The sequence below is a fragment of the Salvelinus namaycush genome, chromosome 25, assembly GCF_016432855.1.
Source record: "Salvelinus namaycush isolate Seneca chromosome 25, SaNama_1.0, whole genome shotgun sequence".
Taxonomy (NCBI): domain Eukaryota; kingdom Metazoa; phylum Chordata; class Actinopteri; order Salmoniformes; family Salmonidae; genus Salvelinus; species Salvelinus namaycush.
In genome coordinates this window covers 30,442,133-30,448,912 of record NC_052331.1, presented here as the reverse complement: position 1 = coordinate 30,448,912, position 6,780 = coordinate 30,442,133, and the positions used below count along the sequence as shown (strand labels likewise).

At 43.6% G+C, this 6,780-nt stretch overlaps 1 long non-coding RNA gene across 1 annotated transcript; it reads left to right on the top strand.

Moving 5' to 3' along the window:
• Positions 1-1,099: 1,099 nt before the first annotated feature.
• LOC120020721 lies at positions 1,100-4,757 on the top strand. Its single transcript, XR_005472449.1, has 3 exons — positions 1,100-1,213; positions 1,603-1,654; positions 4,719-4,757. It is a non-coding gene; the product is annotated as an uncharacterized LOC120020721 (long non-coding RNA).
• The last annotated feature ends 2,023 nt before the right edge of the window (positions 4,758-6,780 follow it).

The window sequence follows — 6,780 nt, the reverse complement described above, 5'->3', positions numbered from 1 at the left end:
GTTCTCATATCACAACCACTAAGCTATGTAACTGTTTTAAAATCATCATTGGCCTCATTGTGAAATCCCTGAGCAGTTTCCTTCCTCTCCGGCAACTGAGTTAGGAAGGACGCCTGTATCTTTGTAGTGACTGGGTGTAGTGACACAGCAGCCAAAGCCTAATTAATAACAAATAAAAAAAATTTCACACACATGTACCAATAGGTGCCCTTCTTTGCAAGGCATTGGAAAATCTCCCTGGACTTTGTTGTTGAATCTGTGCTTGAAATTCCCTGCTCGACTGAGGGACCTTACAGTTGTATGTGTGGGGTACAGAGATGAGGGTAGTTATTCAAAAACCATGTTAACCACTATTATTGGCCACGGAATGTGTCCATGCAACTTATTATGCAATTTGTTAAGCAGATATTTACTCCGGAACTTATTTAGGCTTGCTATAAAAAGGGGGTTGAATACTTATTAACTCAGGACATTTCAGCTTTTGTTTTATTTTGAGATTATGGGGTACTGTGTGTAGATCAGTGACAAAATCAAAATGTAATCAATTTAAAAATGTAGGCTGTAACACAACAAAATGTGAAAAAGTAAAGGGGTGTGAATACTTTCTGAAGGCACTGTATATGAAAGTTAAGTTCCAAATGTTTCCAAAACTGTATCGCATGAGGCGTATTTGGATTTAGAAAATTGGGGCAGCATCAGGGTATTTGCGTCAAGGCTAAAGTCCAATGGCTCAATGTAATGAATAAGTTAAGTTAGTCACGAAACGGCGATGCCTTCAATTGTGTAGGCAACACTATTCACATTTACATAGAAAAACAACAAAACGTTCCTTGTCTGTCATGAATGTTGAATAAAATTATATTTGAACCTACTCTGCCGATTGATTGTCCGTGGTGTTGGTTCTTCACCTGGTTGAAATTTGAGACAAAGTACACACAGTAAAATATTACTAAATCAACTTCAAAACGCGGGTCTGTGTGGGTGGCGATCAAGATGTTTGCTCATGACTGAAGGCACGTGCACAAGAGTACATGTACGCCATGTGTGCATACTAACAGGTATTTACATGGTTTTGCGCATGTGCCAGGTGATAGAAAGTTCTATTTCAGTACCGACACTCTAAAAAGTCAGGTAAACAATACTTTCCTGTGGATATTTAGTCTCAAATTTTGAGCAGCTGAAGGACCAACCGCACAGACAACCCAGAGTAAATGTAAATGTAATTTAATTCAACATTCTGGTTTGTAAAAATGTCCCTGATTTTGCAGTGCTTTGTTTGACTGTATACCAATAATTGGTATTGAAGTCTGATTTTAGGGAAGAATAATGGTTGTATACTGACTAGATAACACACTTAAGTATCAAATCGAAAAGGAGGGTGGAAATCCCCAAAAGTAAAATGTCTGCCCTTGCACTGTTTAAGGTTATTTTTTGATTTATTATAAATGTTTGATTATCAACTGTTGTCAGTCATACACATGGGAATTTAAAGTCGATTTTCCTCCTGTATGGTGAAATCATATGAACCATCTTAAACCACACAACATAGTCGGAAAAAAAGCCCAGCTGATTCATAATCATAAACCATGTTTCTATCCACAGTTTATCCCAGTAAAGGCATACCGTAGAAAACAAATGATGAGCTGTGAAACAGGTACAATTTTATAAATGGCTGGAGATCATTTATTCATTTGACATGGTGGGATCAGTGTGTCAGTAAAATGTATTAAATCATATCAGATTTTATTTGACACATGCACTGAATACAACAGTGGAATGCTTACTAACAAACCCTTAACCAACAATGCAGTTAAGAAAATACCTAAAATAGTAAGAGATATAAGTAACAAATAATGAAAGAGCAGCAGTAAAATAACAATAGCGAGGCTATATACAGGGGGTACCGGTGTCGAGATGGAGGTAATATGTACATGTAGGTAGAGTTAAAGTGACTATGCATAGATAAGAGTAGCAGCAGCGTAGAAAGGGGGGGGGGGCAATGCAAAGTCTGGGTAGCCATTTGATTAGATGTTCCGGAGTCTTATTGCTTGGGGGAAGCTGTTTAAAAGCCTCTTGGACCTACACTTGGTGCTCCGGTACCGCTTGCCGTGCTGTAGCAGAGAGAACAGTCTATGGCTAGGGTGGCTGGAGTCTGACAATTTTTAGGGCCTTCCTCTGACACCGCCTGGTATAGAGGTCCTGGATGGCAGGAAGCTTGGCCCAGGTGATGTACTGGGCCGTTCGCACTACCCTCTGTAGTGCCTTGCGGTCAGAGGCCGAGCAGTTGCCATACCAGGCAGTGACGCAACCAGTCAGGATGCTGTCGATGCTGCAGCTGTAAAACCTTTTGAGGATCTGAGGACCCATGCCAAATCTTTTCGATTATGCAAGAAATGGTGGTGGAAACACCTTTATGTGTAAATATTGATATAATAACCATCATATCGAAGTAAACTTGGGGTCACGTGATGATATGGTGTGTGGTCCTCCCACTATGACTCAGGAAACCATGCAGTTTATGAAATGAACTTCGCAGGGTGGTGAAAGTGCACAGTGATCTTGACGCTCCTTTCCAACAAATAGAGGGACTTATTCTGGTGACATGATGATCGATGCTTGCCTGTCATTTGACAAATAAAAATATTCTCGCTCTTAACTATAATAATATCATCATGTAGACCAGTGATTCCCAACCAGGGGTACTAGGACCCCTGGGGGTGCATAGCCTATCCACAGGGGGTACAAGAGAAGACTCATGAGACCATAGGTTTGCTGGTAAAATGCACATGAGGGGGTACTCCGGGCAGAGCAAAATCACGTTGGTGGTACTGTAGCCGAAAAGGGTTGGGAGCCATTGATGTAGACTATTTTACCACCACTGTATCTGCAAACTGACGGCTAGAGCACATTTGCTATTAAACGCAACAGTTTGTGACAAAACTATCCGTAGAGTTGAAAATGCGATGTAAACACAAGTACCTTGTGTGCACTAAGTCATCGCCCACTTAATTTTATCCTCAACAAATCCTTTGTGTGGAAACACCACTGGTGAGGAAATGTGCATGTTTTCTTCAACTATACGGATTATAGAATATTCGCATGATAATCTGTCGCCAATTGAATGAAATTCAGTTACCCATAGATTGATACGTTGTTGCGATTTCCACGCCAAGATAGAAACCACTCCCCCGCGGTTTGCCTTGTGAAAGCACGTTAGCTAGCTAACATAACTAGCTATAGTTACAGCTATGACATAGACACCACGTTATTACAATAACTGAACAATGGCAGAATGGAATCACACATGAACAATTCACCTTTGCCAAGCGTGCTCAGATGCTTCCCAACGCGTGTAGCTAACAAATAGCTGGTGAACGTGGCAGGGATGGTCTGGCTTGGTGTAGCACCTATTCTAGACACTAGTAAGATACTGCTGTTGGACAAATATAGTGTACACCTTGAGAGCAGTGGAAACTTTGGCCATGTGATCTTCACAAGCGCTTCCTCTTCTTCACAACACAACAAACTATGTATCTTAGCAAGCATGTTTCATATCGACCTCAAGATGATGGACGCGCGAATTCGTGGCCAAACTGAAAACATCTCGTCTACGTCATTATGTGACGGGCGGGAATTCCGTGCAGTATTACTTTTTACTCCAAGTTTTTTTGTCGGGCTACATCCCAAAAGGTGTATTGCCGACACCTACTGGGTGGGGGTAAAAACGGAGACACGTAATAAAAATAAATCATTATTTTCAAAAAAACAAATCAAAAGTGAATGTACTCCTTCACTTAGTAAAACTCCTTCACTTAGTAAAATGTACTCAGATCCCTACACAGGCTCTGGAACCTGAGAGGGCGAAGCATATTCAGACAGTATTCCCTGCAATGTTTCAGCTGTGAGTATTCAATAATGATATTCTGTTTGCAAAAACTTGACACATGGCCAAATTTTTTACATTTATGACATATCAGATGCTTTTGGGAAGATGGCTGGGACTGCTGTCCTAGCTTCAGCTTGTTCCACTGTTGGGTTGCCAGGACAGAGAAGAGCTTCTACTGGGCTGAGCGGGTGCTGCCCTCCCATAGGGGTGGAAGGGCCAAAAGACCAGAGGTTGCAGAACAGAGTGCTTGGGTTGGGGTGTAGGGTTTGAGCATAGAGAGGGGTAGAGGGGTAATTCCTCTTGCTGCTTTGTAGGCAAGCACCATGGTCTTGTAGAATCCACTGGGATTCTCTGCCTCTAACCCTGTTACAGGGGCTGAGTCACTGGCTTGCTGGTGCTCTTTCATGCCGTCCCTAGGAGGGGTGCGTCACTTGAGTGGGTTGAGTTACTGACGTGATCTTCCTGTCTGGGTTGGCGCCCCCCCTTGGTTTGTGCTGTGGTGGAGATCTTTGTGGGCTATACTCGGCCTTGTCTCAGGATTGTAAGTTGGTGGTTGAGGATATCCCTCTTGTGGTGCGGGGGCTGTGCTTTGGCAAAGTGGGTGGGGTTATATCCTTCCTGTTTGGCCCTGTCCGGGGGTTTCTTCGGATGGGGCCACAGTGTCTCCTGACCGCTCCTGTCTCAGCCTCCAGTATTTATGCTGCAGTAGTTTATGTGTCGGGGGGCTAGGGTCAGTTGGTTATACCTGGAGTACTTCTCCTGTCTTATCCAGTGTCCTGTGTGAATTTAAGTATGCTCTCTCTAATTCTCTCGTTCTCTCTTTCTCTCTGAGAACCTGAGCCCTAGGACCATACGTCAGGACTACCGGGCATGATGACACCTTGCTGTCCCCAGTCCGCCTGGCCTTGCTGCTATTCCAGTTTCAACTGTTCTGCCTGCGGTTACGGAACCCCTACCTGTCCCAGACCTGCTGTTTTCAACTCTTAATGATCGGCTATGAAAAGCCAACAGATTTATTCCTGATTATTATTTGACCATGCTTGTCATTTATGAACATTTTGAAAATCTTGGCTCTCTCTAATTTTCTCCTTCTCTCTTTCTTTCTCTCGGAGGACCTGAGCCCTAGGACCATACGTCGGGACTACCGGCCGTGGTGACTCCTTGCTGTCCCCAGTCCGCCTGGCCTTGCTGCTATTCCAGTTTCAACTGTTCTGCCTGCGGTTATGGAACCCCTACCTGTCCCAGACCTGTTGTTTTTCAACTCTTAATGATCAGCTATGAAAAGCCAACTGAAAATTATTCATGATTATTATTTGACCATGCTTGTCACTTATGAACATTTTTGAACATCTTGGCATAGTTTTGTTATAATCTCCACCCGGCACAGCCAGAAGAGGACTGGCCACCCCTCATAGCCTGGTTCCTCTCTAGGTTTCTTCCTAGGTTTTGGCCTTTCTAGGGAGTTTTTCCTAGCCACCGTGCTTCTACACCTGCATTACTAGCTGTTTGGGGTTTTAGGCTGGGTTTCTGTACAGCACTTCGAGATATTAGCTGATGTACGAAGGGCTATATAAAATAAAATTGATTGATTGATTGATGCGAGCTTAGACTGGAAGCCAGTAGAGTGTGCGGAGTAGTGGGGTGACATGGGAGAACTTGAGAGGGTTGAAAACCTGGCGGGTTGCAGCGTTCTGGATAAATTCCAGGGATTTGATTTGCCTAGTTGAATAAAAGGTTAAATAAAAAATTAAAATGAAATTGATGGTACAAGCAGGGAGCACAGCCAACAGCGAGTTGCAGTAGTCCAGACGGAAGATGACAAGTGCCTGGATTAGGACCTGCGCCGCTTCCTGTGTGAGGTAGGGTTGTACTCTACGGATGTTGTAGAGTATGAACCTGCAGGAGTGGGTCACTGCTTTGATGTTTGCAGAGAACAACAGGGTGTTGTCCAGGGTCACGCCAAGGTTATTTGCACTCCACAAAAGACCAGTATACAAACAAACAAGAACAACAAATGACAGATAATACAAAGGCCTTAAAAGACGCATGTATTGACTGTTTTTACAGCTTTCTTCGACCCCAAAGAACTGGGATGTATTCATTACACCGATTCTGTTGCAAAACGTTTTCTTAAACGAAAGCAAACGGAACTACATGAAAACTCTCGTTTTCGTTGCAACTGTTTGGATAATGATTACACTCCTGTTCAGCAGGACGCAACGCTTTGGAACGTTCAGATAGAAATAGGCTATGTAGCACAAACATGCCTCTCTGACATATGGAATAAGGACTCACATCGGCTCTATTCATGTTATTTCTATCTGCAATGTTCAACAAAATCTTGAAAAGTGGAACATAAGTAAATAATATGGAATTGGGGAATGCACATGTCTTCTGGAAGATCTGATTAAGCTGAAGATGATGGCGGTATGGTCGCTGGAAGATGTGGGGGGGCAGCATGGACCGCGTACAGGGGGAAAAAAGGAGGAAAGTGGAACATGTTTCGAGTTAATATGGATCACACAGAACCCTTGGAAGAGCTATTCTGGTCCAGTGAGAGTGAAATTTCTGGAGAAAATGGATCCTTAACATCTGGCAGATCCATATGGGGTGTCAGGTTGGGTGGAGAAGAGGTTGGGGAATGTTGTGTCGGTGAAAGTGACTTGAAGCGGAATCATGTAGATTTTTTGCATTTCTGCTGTCCAGAGGGAGCGTGCGCTCCGCACCACGCGATTGGGGAGAAGAACTGTGACTTGCTTTCCTCTCCAGAGCAGGGTGCCGTTGAAAGGAGTGATAACTGGAGTGGCGTTAAGTGTTGAGGAAGGTCAGCTGAAGTTGAAGTTTCCCAGTGTCTGTGACGCCCGCCGTTTGGTGTGATGCAGACCGGTGGAGAG